Source organism: Hyla sarda, chromosome 1, assembly GCF_029499605.1.
Source record: "Hyla sarda isolate aHylSar1 chromosome 1, aHylSar1.hap1, whole genome shotgun sequence".
In the NCBI taxonomy this organism is placed as follows: domain Eukaryota; kingdom Metazoa; phylum Chordata; class Amphibia; order Anura; family Hylidae; genus Hyla; species Hyla sarda.
This window is the reverse complement of record NC_079189.1, coordinates 379,893,110-379,907,669: the sequence shown is the minus strand read 5'-3', so window position 1 is coordinate 379,907,669 and position 14,560 is coordinate 379,893,110. Positions and strand designations below refer to the sequence as shown.

Sequence of the window (14,560 nt, the reverse complement as noted above, 5' to 3'; positions counted from 1 at the left end):
GAGATGTCAGCAGAGAGCACTGTGCTTGTGATTCAACAGAGAGCTCTGTGTTCCAAAAAGAAAATAATTTCCTCTATAGTATTCAGCAGCTAATAAGTACTGGAAGGATTAAGATTTTTTAATAGAAGTAATTTACAAATCTGTTTAACTTTCTGGCGCCAGTTGATTTAAAAAAAAAAAAAAGTTTTCCACCGGAGCACCCCTTTAACTATTTTTTTTTTTACAAAATAAATATGTTTAGAATTGCCCTATTTTGACCAACTTTCAAATGTTTCCGTATACGGGGCTGTATGAGGTCTCATTTTTGTGCCATGATCTCTAGTTTTTAGTGGTACCACTTTTGTGTATATGTGATTTTTTAATCATTTTTAATTTTTGGAATGTGATGTGACAAAAAAAGCAGCAATTTTGGACTTTTTTTTTTATGTTTACGTTGTTCACCGTACGGGATCTTTTACATTATATTTTGATAGTTCGGACATTTACGCATCGTTGATACCAAATATGTTTATAAATTTTTTTTAAGGCATTTTAGGGTAAAAAAAAAATTCTTGGGGAGGGGCTTTTTCACATAAAAAAAAACAACTTTTTTTACTATTTTTTTTTTTTTTTACACTTTTTATGTCTCCATAGTGGACTATTTATTGCAATCATTAGATTGCTAATACTGTTTAGTGCTATGCATAGGCACAGTATTGATCAGTTTTATTGGCGATCTTCTCTGGTCTGCTTGATGTTAGAACAAAGAAGACGACCCCCGGATGACAACCAGGCCGTGATTCAATCATCCAATATAACACCTGCATTGCAGCAGATCACGGCATCTAAGGGGTTAATGGTGGACATCAACACGATCGCTGATGTCCGCCATTACTGGTGGGTTCCTAGCTGCTGATAGCAGCCGAGACCTGCTGTGCATGATGCAAGCATCAGACTGTTCAGGACATAAATGTACGTCCTGGTGTGTTAAGTACCATCGCACCAGGAAGGGGTTAAGGAGACCATATAGAAAAATATATCTCCCTCTAAAATCCAATACTCTCTACAAGTAGATTTTTTGGTAAATAAAAACTGAAAACCAAGACAAGACGCTAGAAAAACATGAGTGAACCTCTAACTAGGGTTGACACCTTTCTTGCAAAAAAATACTGGGCATGTTAATTTGTATAATTAATTACATATGCGTGACATCACAGGAAGCTCTGCCCATGCCCATACACATTGCATCACGGAATGACACAGGGGGATCAGAAGGGGATTAAAATGGCACAGGGAGGATCAGAGGGTGGCAATTGAAATGGCACAGGGGGATCAGAGGGGGGAGTAAAATGGCACAGGGGGGTTGGGGGGGGGGGGGAGATTGAAATGGAACAGGAGGATCAGAGGGAGGCAGTTGAAATAGCTCCGGGGGATCAGGGGTGGGGATTGAAATGGAACAGGGGGATCAGAGGGGGGGGGGGATTGAAAGGGCCCCTGTGCCATTTCAGTCCCCCTGTGCCATTTCAGCCCCCTCCCCTGATCCTCCTGTGCCATTTTAATTGAGCCCTCCTGATCCCCTTGTGCCATCTAAATTGAACCCCCCGTGCCATTTTAAGTGAACCCCCGTGGGCCATTTTAATCGATTTCCCTGACCCCCCTGTGCCATTTTAATTGAATAAACCTGGCAACACCTCACCCGACCCCACTTCATTTTACCATACCATATGCATTTTAATTTGCCCCCCCCCCCCCTCCTTCTTTTCTCCGCTGGTGGTCTCTAGTGCTGCCTGTCCCTCACTGCAGGCAGCTTCTCCTGCAGGCATAAATACAAAAAGGAATGAAAAACACAGCTCACCAAATCTCTAATGCAAGCATCCATCGGTCTGAGCTCCAGGTGCACGGGCAGGCATTTGGCCGTATGCAGTGAGGGCGGAAGCTGAAGAGCAGTGGGAAATCCCAAAACAATAAGTCCAGCACTCCGGAGTAAAGTATAAAAATCACTTCTTTGTGATAAATTCACAAAGGCAGTACAGATAAAAACACCCGAATCATTTTGTATAAGGTTATATGAAATGCGTTGGGTGTTTTTATCTGCACTGCGTTTGTGATTTTCTCTCTATGGATTACAATAAAGAAGTGATTTTTATACTTTACTCCGGAGTGCTGGACTGATCGTTTTGGGATTTCCCACTGCTCTTCTCATGCAGGCAGTCTGTTGGCGCTGGCGGGCCTTCTGTGAGGGGGGTACCGACAGTGACGTCCTCTGTGTGACTCCACGGCGCAAGAGGACATCACTCGTTAATGCAGCAGGCTGCAGCGCACTGATTTAAAGTGGCCACAGCGCTGCCTGCTCATTATCTGGGGCTACGGCCACTTAGTAGAGTAAGCGGAGGCGGCGGCGGCTGCTGCTGCACTGGGACTAATTCGATTCTGGCCGGGGCGGGTGCTCCGGACGGTATTTTTCAATTTTTCGCTGGTGAATAGGGGTGTGAATCGCCAAGAATTTGGCGATTCGATTCGCGATACCAGTGTGGCGATTCGATATATCCCGATATATCGCGATACCGTCTAGGTGACGATACATCGCGATATATACCGATTCTGTTTAAAAAACAATGTCTTTTACGCTTTTATTAAAACTTTATTTTTATTTAATTTTTGTACACTTTATTAGTCTTTTAGGAATCATTAGATTCCTCAGACAGATGAATAGAGTTCTATTGAACTCCATTCATCTGTGATCCATTGATAGAGCCTGGTCCAGCCAGGCTCTATCAATGACAGAGCCACGGAGAGCATACACATGTCCCTTTAGACGCCGCTGTCAGCTTTGACAGCGGCGATCTAAAGGGTTAATAGCCAGCCGCGACGATCGCCGCATGCTGGCTATTAGCGGCGGCCCCCGGCTACTAAGAACAGCCGGGGGCTGCAGAGTATGGAGCGGGCAGGAGTCCGGAGCCCGCTCCATACATACTGCAGAGCACCGCATGCTGGATATTAGCGGCGGTGATGCATCAGCGGCCCCCGGATACTGAAATCAGTCGGGGGCCGCAGAGTATGGAGCGGGCACGAGTCGGAGCCCGCTCCGTACACCCGGAGCGCCGCCGCCGTGTCAGATCCGGCTGACAAAATGTGGAACTTGTATCTCCTGATGCCCGGGACATGCTTTCTGTGCATCAGGAGATACAAATTCCACATCACTAAAGCGATTTTTCACTTGCCGATACTGAATCGATTCAAAATATTTTTGAATCGATTCAGTATCGGCAAGTGAAAAATCACGATAATCGCGGGAATCGATTTTTTTCTTACATCCCTACTGGTGAACATTGTTCAGCAGACTCTCCACTAGTCACATACAGACTACCTTTACCCCACCCCTTCCCACCTCCTAGGTAAACTACAAAGTGGGCCATTTATATGGATACACCTTAATAAAATGGGAATGGTTGGTGATATTAAAGGGGTTCTCCGGTGCTTAGACATCTTATCCCCTATCCAAAGGATAGGGGATAAGATCCAAAAAAGCAATGGTGCAAAAACAATTTTGCAAAATTCCAGCTCCCAAAGGATAAAATCCAAAATGTATTAAATCATATTAAAATGATACCCAAAGTAGTGAAAAATAAACATAAAAACAAGCAGAAACGCCGACACGTTTCGAACCGTGCGGTTCTTAGGAGGATCAGAGGGAGGCAATTGAAATAGCTCCGGGGGATCAGGGGTGGGGATTGAAATGGAACAGGGGGATCAGAGGGGGGTTGATTAGTGCCATGACTAAGAACCGCATGGTTTGAAACGTGTCGGCGTTTCTGCTTGTTTTTATGTTTATTTTTCACTACTTTGGGTATCATTTTAATATGATTTAATAAATTTTGGATTTTATCCTTCGGGAGCTGGAATTTAGCAAAATAGTTTTTGCACCATTGCTTTTTTGGATACTGTTCACTCCAGGAATTGCGGCTTGGACCTGTATTCCGTGCTTCCTGCACCATCGGAAAGTCCTTCCCATCCAATGATGTCTATAGGCGGTGAGCTGGTTCATTTTTCTCATAGGGGATAAGATGCCTGATCACGGGAGTCCCGCAGCTGGGGACCCCCGTGATCTTGCACGCGGCACCCCGTTTGTAATCAGTCCCCGGAGCGTGTTCGCTCTGGGTCTGATTACCGGCGACCACAGGGCCGCCGCCCCTGTGTGACGTCACGCTCTGCCCCTCAATGCAAGCCTACGGGAGGGGGAGTGATAGCCGGCCCCGTGATCGACAGTAATCAGACCCGGAGCGAACACGCTCCGGGGACTGATTACAAACGGGGTGCCGCGTGTAAGATCATGGGGTCCCCAGCGGCGGGACTCCCGTGATCAGGCATCTTATCCCCTATCCTTTGGATAGGGGATAAGATGTCTAAGCACCGGAGAACCCCTTTAACTTCCTGTTTGTGGCACAATAGTATATGTGAGGGGGGAAACTTGTCCAGATGGGTGGTGACCATGGCGGCCATTTTGAACTCGGCCATTTTGAATCCAACTTTTGTTTTTTCAATAGGAAGAGGGTCATGTGACACATCAAACATATTGGGAATTTCACAAGAAAAACAATGATGTGCTTGGTTTTAACGTAACCTTATTCTTTCATGAGTTATTTACAAGTTTCTGACCACTTATAAAATGTGTTCAATGTGCTGCCCATTGTGTTGGATTGTCAATGCAACCCTCTTCTCCCACTCTTCACACACTGATAGCAATACCGCAGGAGAAATGCTAGCACAGGCTTCCAGTATTCGTAGTTTCAGGTGCTGCACATCTCGTATCTTCCCAGCATAGACAATTGCCTTCAGATGACCCCAAAGATAAAAGTCTAAGGGAGTCAGATCAGGAGACCTTGGGACCATTCAACTGGCCCACGACGACCAATCCACTTTCCAGGAAACTGTTAATCTAGGAATGCTCGGACCTGACACCCATAATGTGGTGGTGAACCATCTTGCTGGAAAAACTCAGGGAACGTGCCAGCTTCAGTGCATAAAGAGGGAAACACATCATCATGTGGCAATTTCACATCTCCAGTGGCCTTGAGGTTTCCATTGATGAAGAATGGCCCCACTATCTTTGTACCCCATATACCACACCATACCATAAATTTTTGTGTTCCAATAGTCTTGGAGGGATCTATCCAATGTGGGTTAGTGTCAGACCAATAGCGGTGGTTTTGTTTGTTAACTTCACCATTCACATAAAAGTTTGCCTCATCACTGAACAAAATCTTCTGCGTAAACTGAGGGTCCTGTTCCAATTTTTGTTTTGCCCATTCTGCAGCACCTGAAACTACGGATACTGGAAGCCTGTGCTACCATTTCTCTTGCGGTATTGCTATCAGTGTGTGAAGACTGGGAGAAGAGGTTTGCATTGACAATCCAACACAATGGGCAGCACATTGAACATATTTTATAAGTGGTAAGAAACTTGTAAATATCTTGTGAAAGAATAAAGTTACGTTAAAACCAAGCACATCATTGTTTTTCTAGTGAAATTCCCAATAAGTTTGATGTGTCACATGACCCTCTTCCTAGTGAAAAAACTAAAGTTGGATTCAAAATGGCCGCCATGGTCACCACCCATCTTGAAAAGTTCCCCCCTCACATATACTAATGTGCCACAAACAGGAAGTTAATATCACCAACCATTCCCATTTTATTAAGGTGTATACATATAAATGTCCCACCCTGTAGTATCTCATATACCTTTCTGTTGCAGACAACTATTTTTTTTCTCTGCTGAGGAGAAAAATGGTACACTATGGGGGAAATTTATTTCAACCAGTGCAGTGGGGCCGTTGTCCATAGCAACCAATCAGATTGCTCCTTTTATTTTTAAAGAGGTCGGTGAAAAATGAAAGAAGCAAGCTGATTGGTTGCTATGGGTAACAGCCCTACTCTTTCTCTGCACAGGTTTTGATTAACCCCTTAAGGACCAAGGGCGTACAGGTACGCCCTTTGTCCTGCTCTCCTGATATAACGCGGGGTTACACAGTAACCCCGCGTCATATCACGGCGGGCCCGGCGTCATAGTGAAGCCGGGACCCGCCTCTAATAGGGCGCAGCGCCGATCGCGGCGCCGCGCGCTATTAACCCTTTAGCCGCGCGCTCAGAGCCGAGCCGCGCGGCTAAAAGCGAAACCGAAAGTGGCCGGCTAGCTCAGTCGGGCTGTTCGGGATAGCCGTGGCTAATCGCGGCATCCCGAACAGCTGAAAGGACAGCGGGAGGGCCCCTACCTGCCTCCTCGCTGTCCGATCGCCGAATGACTGCTCAGTGCCTGAGATCCAGTCATGAGCAGTCATGCGGCAGAATCATTGATCACTGGTTTCTTATGAGAAACCAGTGATCAATGAGGAAGATCATTGTGTGCAGTGTTATAGGTCCCTATGGGAGCTATAACACTGCAAAAAAAAAGTGGGAAAAAAAGTGAATAAAGATCACTTAACCCCTCCCCTATTAAAAGTTTGAATCACCCCCCTTTTCCAATAAAAAAAAAACACAGTGTAAATAAAAATAAACATATATGGTATCACCGCGTGCTGAAATGTCCGAATTATAAAAATATATCATTAATTAAACCGCTCGGCCAATGGCGTGCGCGCAAAAAATTTCCAAAGTCCAAAATAGTGCATTTTTGGTCACTTTTTATATCATTTAAAGTAAAGTCAATAAAAACGATCAATAAGTCCTATCAATGCAATAATGGTACCGTTAAAAACTTCAGATCACGGCGCAAAAAATGAGTCCTCATACCGCCCCATACATGGAAAAATAAATAGTTATAGGGGTCAGAAAATGACAATTTTAAACGTATTAATTTTCCTGCATGTAGTTATGATTTTTTCCAGAAGTCCGACAAAATCAAACCTATATAAGTAGGGTATCATTTTAATCGTATGGACCTACAGAATAAAGATAAGGTGTCATTTTTACTGAAAAATGAACTACGTAGAAACGGAAGCCCCCAAAAGTTACAAAATGGCGTTTTTTTTTCAATTTTGTCGCACAATGATTTTCTTTTCCGTTTCACCGTAGATTTTTGGGTAAAATGACTGACGTCATTACAAAGTAGAATTTGTGGCGCAAAAAATAAGCCATCATATGGATTTTTTGGTGAAAAATTGAAAGGGTTATGATTTTTTAAAGGCAAGGAGCAAAAAACGAAAATGCAAAAACGGAAAACCCCCCGGTCCTTAAGGGGTTAATCTCCCATTTGTGCAAACTATTCACAGCTTGGCTGGATATATATATATATATATATATAAATAATGTTTGTTAACCACTTCCCAGTATACACGTGAAGCAGTCAGAGAAGTGTGGCAAACATAAGGACATTTATTCCGATTCAGTGACTTATCTAGTTATTTGTAATATTACATTCATTAATTTCCACCGGATTTAGTTTTGGTGACATTCCACAACTGGATGCGCTGTCCATTCATTCTCTATGGGAGCGCCAAAGACACCCTTGTGCTGTACTCGGGCATCTCCGGCGCTACTATAGAAATAAATGAAGCGCATGCTGGGGCCAACACGCGCTCCGCTCAGATAGCCAGGGCCAGTTCAGGAGATCGCGGGGGTCCCAGTGGACCACTGGGACCCCCACAATCTGGCACTTATCTCCTAGCCTATTAAGAAGTACAACTTGTCCCACAATAGACAAGTGCTCCTGAAGCTCTGGAAAAATCATTAAGTTATTGTAGTAGAAATTAATAATAATCATCAAAAACAACAATAGTAAAACTATTCAACGTGAAGAATAAAAAGCTGCGTTGGGATTGGTTGCTCTGGGCTACAAGGCTTTTGAACAGACTCTTCTATAGGTACAGGAGGCGGACTACTTTTTAGCCTAACGTTATTCTGTGCATCATTTAGAATACCCTATATCAGTGCAGAGAAGGGTCCGTTTCCAGCACCGTGCGACTACTTCCTCCAAGCACACATGACGTGTAACTCCCTCACCATGGCCTCTCCCTGCCCCGTACCTGAAAACGCACCTTCCCGCCAGCGCTCCGCCCATCTTCCTACCCTTCTTTACTTCCTCTTCCTCGCCCCGCATTTTCTCTGACTGGTTGCCAGGCAACTCCACAGTACACGTTTACATTGGTGTAGTCACACACGGACGGAGCGCCGGGCACTGAGGGAGACGGTTACACGGGGCTGGCAGTCGAGGACGCCGGCCAGAGGTGAGTGAGAGCAAAAAGCCGGCGGGTCAGGGCTGTGGCGCCCCAGTTTATAGTTATAGAGAAGTACAAAGAAGCGTCCGAACAGTCCTACCATACTTAGTACAGAGCAGAGCAGTGCCCCTCACCCCTGCAACTATAAAGCAGTACAGAGCACTGCCCCCCACCCCTGCAACTATAAAGCAGTACAGAGCACTGCCCCCTCCCACCCCTGCAACTATAAAGCAGTACAGAGCACTGCCCCCTCCCACCCCTGCAACTATAAAGCAGTACAGAGCACTGCCCCCTCCCACCCCTGCAACTATAAAGCAGTACAGAGCACTGCCCCCTCCCACCCCTGCAACTATAAAGCAGTACAGAGCACTGCCCCCCACTGTGACTATAGAGGAGTACAGAGCACTGCCCCCCACTGTGACTATAGAGGAGTACAGAGCACTGCCCCCCACTGTGACTATAGAGGAGTACAGAGCACTGCCCCCCACTGTGACTATAGAGGAGTACAGAGCACTGCCCCCCACTGTGACTATAGAGGAGTACAGAGCACTGCCCCCCCCCCCACTGTGACTGTAGAGGAGTACAGAGCACTGCCCCCCCCCCCACTGTGACTGTAGAGGAGTACAGAGCACTGCCCCCCCCCCCACTGTGACTGTAGAGGAGTACAAAGCACTGCCCCCCACTGTGACTATGGAGGAGTACAGAGCACTGCCCCCCACTGTGACTATAGAGGAGTACAGAGCACTGCCCCCCACTGTGACTATAGAGGAGTACAGAGCACTGCCCCCCAACTGTGACTGTAGAGGAGTACAGAGCACTGCCCCCCAACTGTGACTGTAGAGGAGTACAGAGCACTGCCCCCCCCCCACTGTGACTGTAGAGGAGTACAGAGCACTGCCCCCCCCCCCCACTGTGACTGTAGAGGAGTACAGAGCACTGCCCCCCCCCCCCACTGTGACTGTAGAGGAGTACAGAGCACTGCCCCCCACTGTGACTGTAGAGGAGTACAGAGCACTGCCCCCCCCCCACTGTGACTGTAGAGGAGTACAGAGCACTGCCCCCCCCCCCACTGTGACTGTAGAGGAGTACAGAGCACTGCCCCCCACTGTGACTGTAGAGGAGTACAGAGCACTGCCCCCCACTGTGACTATAGAGGAGTACAGAGCACTGCCCCCCCACTGTGACTGTAGAGGAGTACAGAGCACTGCCCCCCCCCACTGTGACTGTAGAGGAGTGCAAAGCACTGCCCCCTCCCCCCCACTGTGACTGTAGAGGAGTACAGAGCACTGCCCCCCCCACTGTGACTGTAGAGGAGTACAGAGCACTGCCCCCCCCCACTGTGACTGTAGAGGAGTACAGAGCACTGCCCCCCCCCACTGTGACTGTAGAGGAGTACAGAGCACTGCCCCCCCCCCCCCCCACTGTGACTGTAGAGGAGTACAGAGCACTGCCCCCCCCCCCCCACTGTGACTGTAGAGGAGTACAGAGCACTGCCCCCCCACTGTGACTGTAGAGGAGTACAGAGCACTGCCCCCCCCCCCACTGTGACTGTAGAGGAGTACAGAGCACTGCCTCCCCCCTGTGATCTATAGTTTCTTATTGGTACAATTTTTCTTTTTTTTTTTTTATACTGGGACTTTTTGATTGTTCTTTTTTTATTTTTTTTAATGATATATGAAGTGAACAAAAATACACAATTCTAGACCTTGTTTTTTTTTTTACGTTTATGCCATTGACCATACAGTTTAATTAAAGGAGTACTCAAGGATAAGAAAACTTATCCCCTATCCTAAGAACACGCCCCCACAATACAAAGCTATGGGAGAGCTGTAGCGCTGCATTCGTGCAGTGCTCGAAATGTCCCCTTTCTGAGGACTGCCAGGGCCCCGTATGGGAGATCTCAGAACCATACAGGGGACCTAGTGAATGACCTGCAGAGAGCTGGGACCAAAGCTAAAGGCTACTATCAGTAACACACTACACTGCCAGGAACTCAAATCATGTAGTGCCAGACGTGTCCCCCCTGCTTAAGCCAGTACATGTCTGGGCCCGTCTGAAGTTTACATGATCCAGAAGAGGATTGGGAGAATGTCATGGTCAGATGAAACCTAACATTTTGGTAAAAAATCAACTCGTCATGTTTGGAGGAGAAAGAATGCACAGTTGCATCCAATGGACATCATACCTACTGTAAAGCATGAGGGTGGAAACATCATGCTTTAGGGCTGTTTTTCTGCTAAGGGACCAGGACGACTGATCCGTGTAAAGGAAAGAATGAATGGGGCCATGTATCGTGAGATTTGAGTTAAAACCTCCTTCCATCAGCAAGGGCATTGAAGATGAAATGTGGCTGGGTCTTTCAGCATGACAATGATCCCTAATACGCCTACAACGAAGGGTGGCTTCATAAGAAGTATTTCAAGATCCTTGAGTGGCCTAGCCAGTCTCCAGATCTCAACCCCATAGAAAACCTTTGGAGGGAGGTGAAAGTCCGTGTTGCCCAGCTACAGCCCTCACTGCTCTAGAGGAGATTTGCATAGAGGAATGAGACAAAATACCAGCAACAGTGTGTGAAAGCCTTGTGAAGACTTACAGAAAACGTTTGACCTCTGTCATTGCCAACAAAGGGTATATAACAAAGTATTGAGATGAACTTTTGTTATTGCCCAAATACTTATTTTCCACCATAATTTGCTAATAAATTCTTTAAAGAGTACCTGTCATCAACAAAAACTTTTAATGTTGTTCCTAATTATTAATGAAGACATATTGTAATATATCTTCATTAAAAAATATTAATATTTATACCAGTTTTTTCATTTTATACTTTTGGCCACTAGGGGTCTCTCTTCTATGCCTGGTCTGCAGGCAGCTTCCTATGCTTTTCATAGTAAGTGTACAGCTTTTAGGACTAATGCTGAAAGGGCTCTGGTCCTTCCACAGGAAATTCAGTGCTCTCAGCTCAGGACTCGCTCCCAGCCTGTGAGCTACAAGCCTGCACATGCCTCTCATATAACAGCCAGTCACCTCCCCCTCCCCCTGCTCTGTGTTCTCCCTGCCCCTCACCACACGTTATCTTATACATTGTATTATCTCACTGCACTCCCTGCTCTGTGCCCCCCCCCCCCCCACCATGACATTCATCTTAATTACTACCTCTGTAATTGCTCCCACCGCCCCTGGTTCTCAGCATTGACTTTTTAGTGCAGAGAGACATAGGAGAGAGCGAGAGATACAGGCTGCCGTCCCTCCCCTGTAATTAGTCTGTATGCACAGCTGTCTGGGCATGCTGGGAGTTGTAGTTTTGCAACAGCTGGAGGTACCCTGGTTGGGAAACACTGCTGCAGAGGGAGAGCAGCATACAGGAAGACTGGCAGAAGCAGAGTCCCAGCCAGGCTTCATGTGACATCATGCCTGCCGGGACCCGCCTCCTTCCACCCCTCAGAAAGACAGTGCTCCTGAGCTAATGAAGAGGGATAAAAAAAAAAAAGATATTTCCACAGTGTTTTAAACCTCAATAAACACAGGGATAGGCATGGGGACAGATGGGGAGGGGGATCAGGGAACGTTTAGTTGATGATAGGTACTCTTTAACTTCTTGGGGACGGAGGGCGTACCTATACGCCCTCAGCCCACTCCCTTTCTATAACGCGGGGCGACGCCATAGCCCCTTGTTATAGCGGGTCGGGCCTGGCCTCTAACCACGGCCGGGACCCATGGCTAATAGCGTGCGGCATTGATCGCAGTGCTGCGCGCTATTAACCCTTTAAACGCGGCGTTCAAAGTTGAACGCTGCATCTAAAGTGAAAGTAAAGCACTGCGGTTAGCTCAGGGGGCTGTTCGGGATCTCCGCGGCGAAATTGCGGCATCCCGAACAGCTTATAGGACAGCCAGAGGGTCCCTACCTGCCTCCATGCTGTCCGATCACCGAATGGCTGCTCGGTGCCTGAGATCCAGGCATGAGCAGTCAAGCGGCAGAATCATTGATCAATGGTTTCTCATAGCGCAAAAATGGTAGCGCAAAAATAAGACCTCATAGATTTTTAGCTGCAAAATTGAAAGGGTTATTTTTAAAAGGGTAAGGAGGAAAAAACGAAAGTGCAAAAACTCTCCATCCTTAAGGGGTTAAAAAAAATGTTTCATTTTCTTTTCTTAGGTCTCTCATAGTTGAGGTATACCTATGAGGAAAATTACAGGCCTCTCACATCTTTTTATGTGGGAGAACGTGCACAATTGGTGGCCGACTAAATACTTTTTTTGCCCCACTGTAGGCTTGATCCGCCATATGTGTGTTTAAGATTGGCCTGTTCTAACCCTAATTTTATTTTTCCGTAAACACAGCTGAAAGAGGGGATCATTTTTTGTGTCATAATCTGTAGTTTTTATCAGTATAACTTTTATTAGTATAACTAACTAGTACAACTTGACTATATGTGACTATTTCTTATTTTTCTGGGATGTGATGTGACAAAAAAAAACTGTATTTTGGGATTTTTTTTTTTTTTATGTATGGGGATCATGAAAATTACATTAACCTTTTATATTTTAAGGCTAAGTTCATATTTCAAACCAGAATTCCACTTGGACCTTTCAGTCAGAAATTCTGGTGTAGCAGAATCCCATTGCTGGCACTGGTATTCCGCTGGACAGAGCACAAAACAGAATTTCACTGGCAGATGTTCTGCCACTAAAATAATGAACTTGTTCATTCTTTGTGCAGATTCCGCTCTGCAGTCCTTGCCGTTTATGGGGAAGGCAATGTCCACTCTGATTCGGTGCTGGCAGCACTCGGAAGCCTCCTAAGTGTGAACGTAGCCTAATTGTTCAGACATTTCCGCATGTGGCGATACAAATTGTTTATTTTTTGTAAAATGATAAAGGAGGGTGATTTAATGTGATTGAAGGATGGACTTTTTCAATTTTTTATTTATAGCAATCTATTTGTTAATCCTGTTTAGTGCAGATGACAATCTTGCCATCTTGACTCGTCGGGCCACATATGATTTTGGTGCAGGTGGTCCCGTGAGTCTCTGAAATTCACAATTATACTTCAGATGCTTTGCTCAAGGTGGGCATCAGCATGATTAGGATAGAATGCATTCATTACTTCTGGTTGTAACAAAGTATATGTGTAAACAGCTGACTGGTCATATCTGTTTTGTAAAAGCGGCTCCTTTAGTGTATGCAGTCACTGTTTTCTTGTTTTTGTTTTTTACTTTATTTTTTATTTACTGCATTTTGGGCCTAATTATTTTTGTGTTTCTGCTATTGAAAATGTCCCCCATTCAGATTTGTTGTGTGATTTTATATATCTGGGCTGTTTAGTGAGAATAAAAGATCATTGTATGTAAAATGCCAATATCTGAAGACTTAAATTGGCTGCCATGATCACACAACCTAAGGCCTGTTCACACACTTCAAAGTCAACTGTGAAGTCCTGTGAAAATATATAGTAAATCAATTGGCATATGGATTTTACCTTGTACAATAATAATAATAATTATTATTATTATGCAACGGGGAGTAACGTCTGAAACATTCTCTCTTAAATGGGCACTGTCAGATCCAAAAACTTTTTATATGTTGTTACTGATGAAAATGAAAGACCTTCTTTTGCAATATGGTGGTTAAAAAAACATTTTAAACAATCTTCTTCCCTGAGAGTATTTATAACACTGTGAGCTAATTAAGAGGTTTTTTTTTTTTAAATTATAAATATAGGTGATTAGGTATCGCGTAACCCTATTTATTTCTTTTTTTTTTTTTTTTTTGTTAGATCTGACAGATACGCTTTGAATAACACTTGGGGTGCATTCACACGGGCGTATTTGTCAGCGGATCCGCAGCTGCGGATACGCTGACAAAGGCCCCTAAAGCTCTTTGTGCCTGCTAATAGCAGCAATCCGCCGCTACCAGCAGACACACTGTGAAGTGCGAGGCGCAGTGTATCCGCACATCGCGGCCGCTCCCCGGCTCCCTGAGCTACACAGAGAACGGCCGCGATGTGTGAGAGTACACTGCAGGGTAACTCTCACATCGCAGTGTGTCTGCTGGTAGCGGCGGCTTGCCGCTATTAGCAGGCACAAAGAGGGCAGCACTTTAGTGGCCTTTGTCAGCGTATCCGCAGCTGCGGATACGCTGACAAATACCCCCGTGTGAATGCACCCTAAGGGTCTATTCACACGACAGAATTTCTGTGTGCGGAATTATGCAGCGCGACCTATAAAGCACCTGCTGCAGATTTTATGTTGTTAAATCAATACATATTCTTGTGCATAACCCCTTCGAAAAACCTACAGCAAATGTGCCACGTGTGAACGTTTCTATGGGTTCATGTCTCAGTCTCATGGGCAGTGGACAGCAGTTGGGAC

At 45.6% G+C, this 14,560-nt stretch overlaps 2 protein-coding genes across 3 annotated transcripts in view; one reads left to right on the top strand and one right to left on the bottom strand.

Moving 5' to 3' along the window:
- Positions 1-8,087, bottom strand: part of LOC130275885 (G-protein coupled receptor 54-like) — a 218,165-nt gene extending 210,078 nt beyond the window's left edge. Inside the window, exon 1 of the mRNA XM_056524506.1 lies at positions 7,998-8,087. The gene's annotated coding sequence lies outside the window, so the exon portion shown is untranslated. The remainder of the gene's footprint in view (positions 1-7,997) is intronic.
- Positions 8,081-14,560, top strand: part of GOLM1 (golgi membrane protein 1) — a 93,886-nt gene continuing 87,406 nt past the window's right edge. For both annotated transcript variants that reach the window (XM_056524482.1, XM_056524467.1), the window contains exon 1: positions 8,081-8,198. The gene's annotated coding sequence lies outside the window, so the exon portion shown is untranslated. The remainder of the gene's footprint in view (positions 8,199-14,560) is intronic.